The following is a 12,604-nucleotide window of genomic DNA, read 5'->3' as shown; positions in this document are numbered from 1 at the left end:
GACTTCATATAATTCAGTTGTTTTTAACAAGACTTCATAGTATTCAGATGCTTTTAACATGACTTCACATAATTCAGATGTTTCAACGTGACTTCATAGTATTCAGATGTTTTCAACATGACTTATTAGTATTCAGATGTGTTTTTAACATGACTTCATAGTATTCAGATGCTTTTAACATGACTTCATATAATTCAGGTGTTTTTAACATGACTTCATAGTATTCAGATGTTTTCAGCATGACTTCATAGTATTCAGATGCTTTATATTTAGATGACTTCATAGTATTCAGATGTTTTCGACATGATGCCATAGTGTTAAGATGTTGTTTTTTTACATGACTTCATAGTATTCAGATGCTTTTAACATGACTTCATAGTATTCAGATGTTTTTTTAACATGACTTCATAGTATTCAGATGGTATTTTTAACATGACTTCATAGTATTCAGATGTTTTTTTGTAACATGACTTCATAGTATTCAGGTGTTTCAACATGACTTCATGGTATTCAGATGTTTTTAACATGACGTCATCGTGTTCAGATGTTTTTAACATGACGTCATAGGATTCAGATGTTTTCAACATAACTTCATGATATTCAGATGTTTTTTTAACATTACTTCATAGTATTCAGCTGGTTTTTTTAACATGACTTCATAGTATTCAGATGTTTTTAACATGCCTTAATAGTACTCAGAAGTTTTCAACCTGACGTCATAGTATTCAGATGTTTTCAACATGATGTCATAGTATTGGCATGTTTTCAACCTGACTTCATAGTATTCAGATGTTTTCAACATGATGTCATAATATTGACATGTTTTCAACCTGACTTCATAGTATTCAATGTTTTCAACATGATGTCATAGTATTGAGATGTTTCAACATGACTTCATAGTATTCAGATGTTTTCAACATGACCTCATGGTATTCAAATGTTTTCAGCATGACTTCATAGTATTCAGATGTTTTATTTTTAAATGACTTTATAGTATTCAGATGTTTTCGACATGACCTCATAGTGTTCAGATGTTGTTTTTTTACATGACTTCATAGTATTCTGATGCTTTTTACATGACTTCATATAATTCAGGTGTTTTTAACATGACTTCATAGTATTCATATGCTTTTAACATGACTTCATATAATTCAGGTGTTTTTAACATGACTTCATAGTATTCAGATGCTTTTAACATGACTTCATATAATTCAGGTGTTTTTAACATGACTTCATAGTATTCAGATGGTTTTTTTTAACATGACTTCATAGCATTCAGATGTTTTCAACATGACTTCATAGTATTCAGATGTTTTTTTTAACATGACTTCATAGTATTCAGATGTTTTCAACATGATGTCATAGTATTCAGATGTCTTCAACATGACTTCATAGTATACAGACGTTTTTCAACATGACTTATTAGTATTCAGATGTGTTTTTAACATGACTTCATGGTATTCAGATGGTATTTTTAACATGACTTCATAGTATTCAGATGTTTTTTTGTAACATGACTTCATAGTATTCAGATGTTTCAACATGACTTTCATGGTATTCAGATGTTTTTAACATGACGTCATCGTATTCAGATGTTTTTAACATGACGTCATAGGAATCAGATGTTTTCAACATAACTTCATGATATTCAGTTGTTTTTTTAACATTACTTCATAGTATTAACCTCGTTTTTTTAACATGACTTCATAGTATTCAGATGTTTTTAACATGCCTTAATAGTATTCAGAAGTTTTCAACCTGACTTCATAGTATTCAGATGTTTTCAACATGATGTCATAGTATTGGCATGTTTTCAACCTGACTTCATAGTATTCAGATGTTTTCAACATGATGTCATAATATTGACATGTTTTCAACCTGACTTCATAGTACTCAATGTTTTCAACATGATGTCATAGTATTGAGATGTTTCAACATGACTTCATAGTATTCAGATGTTTTCAACATGACCTCATGGTATTCAAATGTTTTCGAAATGACGTCATAGTGTTCAGATGTTGTTTTTTTACATGACTTCAAAGTATTCAGATGCTTTATACATGACTTCATATAATTCAGGTGTTTTTAACATGACTTCATAGTATTCAGATGCTTTTAACATGACTTCATATAATTCAGGTGTTTTTAACATGACTTCATAGTATACAGACGTTTTTCAACATGACTTATTAGTATTCAGATGTGTTTTTAACATGACTTCATAGTATTCAGATGTTTTCAACATGACCTCATGGTATTCAGATGTTTTCGACATGACGTCATAGTGTTCAGATGTTGTTTTTTACATGACTTCATAGTATTCAGATGCTTTTTACATGACCTCATATAATTCAGGTGTTTTTAACATGACTTCATAGTATTCAGATGGTTTTTTTTAACATGACTTCATAGTATTCAGATGTTTTCAACATGATGTCATCGTATTCAGATGTCTTCAACATGACTTCATAGTATACAGACGTTTTTTAACATGACTTCATAGTATTCAGATGATTTTTTTAACTTGACTTCATAGTATTAAGGTGTTTTCAACATGACTTCATAGTATTCAGATGGTATTTTTAACATGACTTCATAGTATTCAGATTTTTTTTGTAACATGACTTCATAGTATTCAGATGTTTCAACATGACTTCATGGTATTCAGATGTTTTTAACATGACGTCATCGTATTCAGATGTTTTTAACATGACGACATAGGATTCAGATGTTTTCAACATGCCTTAATAGTATTCAGAAGTTTTCAACCTGACTTCATAGTATTCAGATGTTTTCAACATGATGTCATAATATTGACATGTTTTCAACCTGACTTCATAGTATTCAATGTTTTCAACATGATGTCATAGTATTCAGATGTTTCAACATGACTTCATAGTATTCAGATGTTTTCAACATGACCTCATGGTATTCAAATGTTTTCAGCAAGACTTCATAGTATTCAGATGCTTTGTTTTTAAATGACTTCATAGTATTCAGATGTTTTCGACATGACGTCATAGTGTTCAGATGTTTTTTTACATAACTTCATAGTATTCAGATGCTTTTTACATGACTTAGTATAATTCAGGTGTTTTTAACATGACTTCATAGTATTCAGATGCTTTTAACATGACTTCATATAATTCAGGTGTTTTTAACAAGACTTCATAGTATTCAGATGGTTTTTTTTAACATGACTTCATAGTATTCAGATGTTTTCAACATGATGTCATAGTATTCAGATGTCTTCAACATGACTTCATAGTATACAGACGTTTTTTAACATGACTTCATTGTACTCAGATGATTTTTTTAACTTGACTTCATAGTATTGAGATGTTTCAACATGACTTCATAGTATTCAGATGTTTTATTTTTAAATGACTTCATAGTATTAAGGTGTTTTCAACCTGACTTCATAGTATTCAGATGTTTCAACATGACTTCATAGTATTCAAATGTTTTCAGGATGACTTCATAGCATTCAGATGTTTTATTTTTAAATGACTTCATAGCATTCAGATGTTTTATTTTTAAAAGACTTCATAGTATTCAGATGTTTTCAACATAACGTCATGATATTCAGATGTTTTTTTAACATTACTTCATAGTAATCAGCTCGTTTTTTTAACATGACGTCATAGTATTCAGATGTTTTTAACATGCCTTAATAGTATTCAGAAGTTTTCAACCTGACTTCATAGTATTCAGATGTTTTCAAAATGATGTCATAATATTGACATGTTTTCAACCTGACTTCATAGTATTCAATGTTTTCAACATGATATCATAGTATTGAGATGTTTCAACATGACTTCATAGTATTCAGATGTTTTCAACATGACCTCATGGTATTCAAATGTTTTCAGCATGACTTCATAGTATTCAGATGTTTTATTTTTAAATGACTTCATAGTATTCAGATGTTTTCGACATGACGTCATAGTGTTCAGATGTGGTTTTTTTACATGACTTCATAGTATTCAGATGCTTTTTACATGACTTCATATAATTCAGGTGTTTTTAACATGACTTCATAGTATTCATATGCTTTTAACATGACTTCATATAATTCAGGTGTTTTTAACATGACTTCATAGTATTCAGATGCTTTTAACATGACTTCATATAATTCAGGTGTTTTTAACATGACTTCATAGTATTCAGATGGTTTTTTTTAACATGACTTCATAGTATTCAGATGTTGTCAACATGATGTCATAGTATTCAGATGTCTTCAGCATGACTTCATAGTTTTCAAATGTTTTCAGCATGACTTCATAGTATTCAGATGTTTTATTTTTAAATGACTTCATAGTATTCAGATGTTTTCGACATGACGTCATAGTGTTCAGATGTTGTTTTTTTACATGACTTCATAGTATTCAGATGTTTTCGACATGACGTCATAGTGTTCAGATGTTGTTTTTTTACATGACTTCATAGTATTCAGATGCTTTTAACTTGACTTCATATAATTCAGGTGTTTTTAACAAGACTTCATAGTATTCAGATGCTTTTAACATGACTTCATATAATTCAGGTGTTTTTAACATGACTTCATAGTATTCAGATGTTTTCTTTAACATGACTTCTTAGTATTCAGATGTTTTCAACATGATGTCATAGTATTCAGATGTCTTCAACATGACTTCATAGTATACAGACGTTTTTAAACATGACTTATTAGTATTCAGATGTGTTTTTAACATGACTTCATAGTATTCAGATGGTTTTTTTAACATTACTTCATAGTATTCAGCTCGTTTTTTTAACATGACTTCATAGTATTCAGATGTTTTTAACATGCCTTAATAGTATTCAGAAGTTTTCAACCTGACTTCATAGTATTCAGATGTTTTCAACATGTTGTCATAGTATTGGCATGTTTTCAACCTGACTTCATAGTATTCAGATGTTTTCAACATGATGTCATAATATTGACATGTTTTCAACCTGACTTCATAGTATTCAATGTTTTCAACATGATGTCATAGTATTGAGATGTTTCAACATGACTTCATAGTATTCAGATGTTTTCAACATGACCTCATGGTATTCAAATGTTTTCAGCATGACTTCATAGTATTCAGACGTTTTATTTTTAAATGACTTCATAGTATTCAGATGTTTTCGACATGACGTCATAGTGTTCAGATGTTGTTTTTTTACATGACTTCATAGTATTAAGATGCTTTTAACATGACTTCATATAATTCAGGTGTTTTTAACATGACTTCATAGTATTCAGATGCTTTTAGCATGACTTCATATAATTCAGGTGTTTTTAACAAGACTTCATAGTATTCAGATGGTTTTTTTTAACATGACTTCATAGTATTCAGATGTTTTCAACATGATGTCATAGTATTCAGATGTCTTCAACATGACTTCATAGTATACAGACGTTTTTTAACATGACTTCATAGTACTCAGATGATTTTTTTAACTTGACTTCATAGTATTAAGGTGTTTTCAACCTGACTTCATAGTATTCAGATGTTTCAACATGACTTCATAGTATACAGACGTTTTTCAACATGACTTATTAGTATTCAGATGTGTTTTTAACATGACTTCATAGTATTCAGATGGTTTTTTTAACATGACTTCATAGTATTCAGATGGTTTTTTGTAACATGACTTCATAGTATTCAGATGGTTTTTTGTAACATGACGTCATCGTATTCAGATGTTTTTAACATGACGTCATAGGATTCAGATGTTTTCAACATAACTTCATGATATTCAGATGTTTTTTTAACATTACTTCATAGTATTCAGCTCGATTTTTTTAACATGAATTCATAGTATTCAGATGTTTTCAACATGATGTCATAGTATTGGCATGTTTTCAACCTGACTTCATAGTATTCAGATGTTTTCAACATGATGTCATAATATTGACATGTTTTCAACCTGACTTCATAGTATTCAATGTTTTCAACATGATGTCATAGTATTGAGATGATTCAACATGACTTCATAGTATTCAGATGTTTTATTTTTAAATGACTTCATAGTATTAAGGTGTTTTCAACCTGACTTCATAGTATTCAGATGTTTCAACATGACTTCATAGTATTCAAATGTTTTCAGGATGACTTCATAGTATTCAGATGTTTGATTTTTAAATGACTTCATAGTATTCAGATGTTTTCCACATGACGTCATAATGTTCAGATGTTGTTTTTTTACATGACTTCATAGTATTCAGATGCTTTTAACATGACTTCATATAATTCAGGTGTTTTTAACATGACTTCATAGTATTCAGATGCTTTTAACATGACTTCATATAATTCAGGTGTTTTGAAAATGACTTCATAGTATTCAGATGCTTTTAAAATGACTTCATATAATTCAGGTGTTTTTAACATGACTTCATAGTATTCAGATGTGTTTTTAACATGACTTCATAGTATTCAGATGGTATTTTTAACATGACTTCATAGTATTCAGATGTTTTTTTGTAACATGACTTCATAGTATTCAGATGTTTCAACATGACTTCATGGTATTCAGATGTTTTTAACATGACGTCATCGTATTCAGATGTTTTTAACATGACGTCATAGTGTTCAAATGTTTTCAGCATGACTTCATAGCATTCAGATATTTTATTTTTAAAAGACTTCATAGTATTCAGATGTTTTCAACATAACGTCATGATATTCAGATGTTTTTTTAACATTACTTCATAGTAATCAGCTCGTTTTTTTAACATGACGTCATAGTATTCAGATGTTTTTAACATGCCTTAATAGTATTCAGAAGTTTTCAACCTGACTTCATAGTATTCAGATGTTTTCAACATGATGTCATAATATTGACATGTTTTCAACCTGACTTCATAGTATTCAATGTTTTCAACATGATGTCATAGTATTGAGATGTTTCAACATGACTTCATAGTATTCAGATGTTTTCAACATGACCTCATGGTATTCAAATGTTTTCAGCATGACTTCATAGTATTCAGATGTTTTATTTTTAAATGACTTCATAGTATTCAGATGTTTTCGACATGACGTCATAGTGTTCAGATGTTGTTTTTTTACATGACTTCATAGTATTCAGATGCTTTTTACATGACTTCATATAATTCAGGTGTTTTTAACATGACTTCATAGTATTCAGATGCTTTTAACTTGACTTCATATAATTCAGGTGTTTTTAACATGACTTCATAGTATTCAGATGTTTTCTTTAACATGACTTCTTAGTATTCAGATGTTTTCAACATGATGTCATAGTATTCAGATGTCTTCAACATGACTTCATAGTATACAGACGTTTTTAAACATGACTTATTAGTATTCAGATGTGTTTTTAACATGACTTCATAGTATTCAGATGGTTTTTTTAACATTACTTCATAGTATTCAGATGCTTTATATTTAGATGACTTCATAGTATTCAGATGTTTTCAACATGATGTCATAGTATTCAGATGTCTTCAGCATGACTTCATAGTGTTCAAATGTTTTATTTTTAAATGACTTCATAGTATTCAGATGTTTTCGACATGACGTCATAGTGTTCAGATGTTGTTTTTTTACATGACTTCATAGTATTCAGATGTTTTCGACATGACGTCATAGTGTTCAGATGTTGTTTTTTTACATGACTTCATAGTATTCAGATGCTTTTAACATGACTTCATTTAATTCAGGTGTTTTTAACATGACTTCATAGTATTCAGATGTTTTCTTTAACATGACTTCATAGTATTCAGATGTTTTCAACATGATGTCATAGTATTCAGATGTCTTCAACATGACTTCATAGTATACAGACGTTTTTAAACATGACTTCATAGTATCAGATGGTTTTTTTAACATTACTTCATAGTATTCACCTCGTTTTTTTAACATGACTTCATAGTATTCAGATGTTTTTAACATGCCTTAATAGTATTCAGAAGTTTTCAACCTGACTTCATAGTATTCAGATGTTTTCAACATGATGTCATAGTATTGACATGTTTTCAACCTGACTTCATAGTATTCAATGTTTTCAACATGATGTCATGGTATTGAGATGTTTCAACATGACTTCATAGTATTCAGATGTTTTCAACATGACCTCATGGTATACAAATGTTTTCAGCATGACTTCATAGTATTCAGATGTTTTATTTTTAAATGACTTCATAGTATTCAGATGTTTTCGACATGACGTCATAGTGTTCAGATGTTGTTTTTTTACATGACTTCATAGTATTAAGATGCTTTTAACATGACTTCATATAATTCAGGTGTTTTTAACATGACTTCATAGTATTCAGATGCTTTTAACATGACTTCATATAATTCAGGTGTTTTTAACAAGACTTCATAGTATTCAGATGGTTTTTTTTAACATGACTTCATAGTATTCAGATGTTTTCAACATGATGTCATAGTATTCAGATGTCTTCAACATGACTTCATAGTATTCAGATGGTATTTTTAACATGACTTCATAGTATTCAGATGATTTTTTTAACTTGACTTCATAGTATTAAGGTGTTTTCAACCTGACTTCATAGTATTCAGATGTTTCAACGTGACTTCATAGTATTCAGATGTTTTCAACATGACTTAATAGTATTCAGATGTGTTTTTAACATGACTTCATAGTATTCAGATGGTTTTTTTAACATGACTTCATAGTATTCAGATGTTTTTTTGTAACATGACTTCATAGTATTCAGATGTTTCAACATGACTTCATGGTATTCAGATGTTTTTAACATGACGTCATCGTATTCAGATGTTTTTAACATGACGTCATAGGATTCAGATGTTTTCAACATAACTTCATGATATTCAGATGTTTTTTTAACATTACTTCATAGTATTCAGCTCGATTTTTTAACATGACTTCATAGTATTCAGATGTTTTTAACATGCCTTAATAGTACTCAGAAGTTTTCAACCTGACTTCATAGTATTCAGATGTTTTCAACATGATGTCATAGTATGGGCATGTTTTCAACCTGACTTCATAGTATTCAGATGTTTTCAACATGATGTCATAGGATTGAGATGTTTCAACATGACTTCATAGTATTCAGATGTTTTATTTTTAAATGACTTCATAGTATTAAGGTGTTTTCAACCTGACTTCATAGTATTCAGATGTTTCAACATGACTTCATAGTATTCAAATGTTTTCAGCATGACTTCATAGTATTCAGATGTTTTATTTTTAAATGACTTCATAGTATTCAGATGTTTTCGACATGACGTCATAATGTTCAGATGTTGTTTTTTTACATGACTTCATAGTATTCAGATGCTTTTAACATGACTTCATATAATTCAGGTGTTTTTAACATGACTTCATAGTATTCAGATGCTTTTAACATGACTTCATATAATTCAGGTGTTTTGAACATGACTTCATAGTATTCAGATGCTTTTAACATGACTTCATAGTATTCAGATGCTTTTAACATGACTTCATATAATTCAGTTGTTTTTAACAAGACTTCATAGTATTCATATGCTTTTAACATGACTTCACATAATTCAGATATTTCAACGTGACTTCATAGTATTCAGATGTTTTCAACATGACTTATTAGTATTCAGATGTGTTTTTAACATGACTTCATAGTATTCAGATGGTTTTTTTTAACATGACTTCATAGTATTCAGATGTTTTCAACATGATGTCATAGTATTCAGATGTCTTCAACATGACTTCATAGTATTCAGATGGTATTTTTAACATGACTTCATAGTATTCAGATGATTTTTTTAACTTGACTTCATAGTATTAAGGTGTTTTCAACCTGACTTCATAGTATTCAGATGTTTCAACGTGACTTCATAGTATTCAGATGTTTTCTACATGACTTATTAGTATTCAGATGTGTTTTTAACATGACTTCATAGTATTCAGATGGTTTTTTTAACATGACTTCATAGTATTCAGATGTTTTTTTGTAACATGACTTCATAGTATTCAGATGTTTCAACATGACTTCATGGTATTCAGATGTTTTTAACATGACGTCATCGTATTCAGATGTTTTTAACATGACGTCATAGGATTCAGATGTTTTCAACATAATTTCATGATATTCAGATGTTTTTTTAACATTACTTCATAGTATTCAGCTCGATTTTTTAACATGACTTCATAGTATTCAGATGTTTTTAACATGCCTTAATAGTACTCAGAAGTTTTCAACCTGACTTCATAGTATTCAGATGTTTTCAACATGATGTCATAGTATGGGCAGGTTTTCAACCTGACTTCATAGTATTCAGATGTTTTCAACATGATGTCATAATATTGACATGTTTTCAACCTGACTTCATAGTATTCAATGTTTTCAACATGATGTCATAGGATTGAGATGTTTCAACATGACTTCATAGTATTCAGATGTTTTATTTTTAAATGACTTCATAGTATTAAGGTGTTTTCAACCTGACTTCATAGTATTCAGATGTTTCAACATGACTTCATAGTATTCAGATGTTTTCAACATGACCTCATGGTATTCAAATGTTTTCAGCATGACTTCATAGTATTCAGATGTTTTATTTTTAAATGACTTCATAGTATTCAGATGTTTTCGACATGACGTCATAGTGTTCAGATGTTGTTTTTTTACATGACTTCATAGTATTCAGATGCTTTTTACATGACTTCATATAATTCAGGTGTTTTTAACATGACTTCATAGTATTCATATGCTTTTAACATGACTTCATATAATTCAGGTGTTTTTAACATGACTTCATAGTATTCAGATGCTTTTAACATGACTTCATATAATTCAGGTGTTTTTAACATGACTTCATAGTATTCAGATGGTTTTTTTTAACATGACTTCATAGTATTCAGATGTTTTCAACATGATGTCATAGTATTCAGATGTCTTCAGCATGACTTCATAGTGTTCAAATGTTTTATTTTTAAATGACTTCATAGTATTCAGATGTTTTCGACATGACGTCATAGTGTTCAGATGTTGTTTTTTTACATGACTTCATAGTATTCAGATGTTTTCGACATGACGTCATAGTGTTCAGATGTTGTTTTTTTACATGACTTCATAGTATTCAGATGCTTTTAACATGACTTCATTTAATTCAGGTGTTTTTAACATGACTTCATAGTATTCAGATGTTTTCTTTAACATGACTTCATAGTATTCAGATGTTTTCAACATGATGTCATAGTATTCAGATGTCTTCAACATGACTTCATAGTATACAGACGTTTTTAAACATGACTTATTAGTATTCAGATGTGTTTTTAACGTGACTTCATAGCATTCAGATGGTTTTTTTAACATGACTTCATAGTATTCAGATGTTTTTTTGTAACATGACTTCATAGTATTCAGATGTTTCAACATTACTTCATGGTATTCAGATGTTTTTAACATGACGTCATCGTATTCAGATGTTTTTAACATGACGTCATAGGATTCAGATGTTTTCAACATAACTTCATGATATTCAGATGTTTTTTTAACATTACTTCATAGTATTCAGCTCGATTTTTTAACATGACTTCATAGTATTCAGATGTTTTTAACATGCCTTAATAGTACTCAGAAGTTTTCAACCTGACTTCATAGTATTCAGATGTTTTCAACATGATGTCATAGTATGGGCATGTTTTCAACCTGACTTCATAGTATTCAGATGTTTTCAACATGATGTCATAGGATTGAGATGTTTCAACATGACTTCATAGTATTCAGATGTTTTATTTTTAAATGACTTCATAGTATTAAGGTGTTTTCAACCTGACTTCATAGTATTCAGATGTTTCAACATGACTTCATAGTATTCAAATGTTTTCAGCATGACTTCATAGTATTCAGATGTTTTATTTTTAAATGACTTCATAGTATTCAGATGTTTTCGACATGACGTCATAATGTTCAGATGTTGTTTTTTTACATGACTTCATAGTATTCAGATGCTTTTAACATGACTTCATATAATTCAGGTGTTTTTAACATGACTTCATAGTATTCAGATGCTTTTAACATGACTTCATATAATTCAGGTGTTTTGAACATGACTTCATAGTATTCAGATGCTTTTAACATGACTTCATAGTATTCAGATGCTTTTAACATGACTTCATATAATTCAGTTGTTTTTAACAAGACTTCATAGTATTCATATGCTTTTAACATGACTTCACATAATTCAGATATTTCAACGTGACTTCATAGTATTCAGATGTTTTCAACATGACTTATTAGTATTCAGATGTGTTTTTAACATGACTTCATAGTATTCAGATGGTTTTTTTTAACATGACTTCATAGTATTCAGATGTTTTCAACATGATGTCATAGTATTCAGATGTCTTCAACATGACTTCATAGTATTCAGATGGTATTTTTAACATGACTTCATAGTATTCAGATGATTTTTTTAACTTGACTTCATAGTATTAAGGTGTTTTCAACCTGACTTCATAGTATTCAGATGTTTCAACGTGACTTCATAGTATTCAGATGTTTTCTACATGACTTATTAGTATTCAGATGTGTTTTTAACATGACTTCATAGTATTCAGATGTTTTCGACATGACGTCATAGTGTTCAGATGTTGTTTTTTTACATGACTT

Source organism: Lampris incognitus, chromosome 3 (genome assembly GCF_029633865.1).
Source record: "Lampris incognitus isolate fLamInc1 chromosome 3, fLamInc1.hap2, whole genome shotgun sequence".
NCBI classification, from domain to species: Eukaryota; Metazoa; Chordata; class Actinopteri; order Lampriformes; family Lampridae; genus Lampris; species Lampris incognitus.
This window is presented reverse-complemented; position numbering follows the sequence as displayed.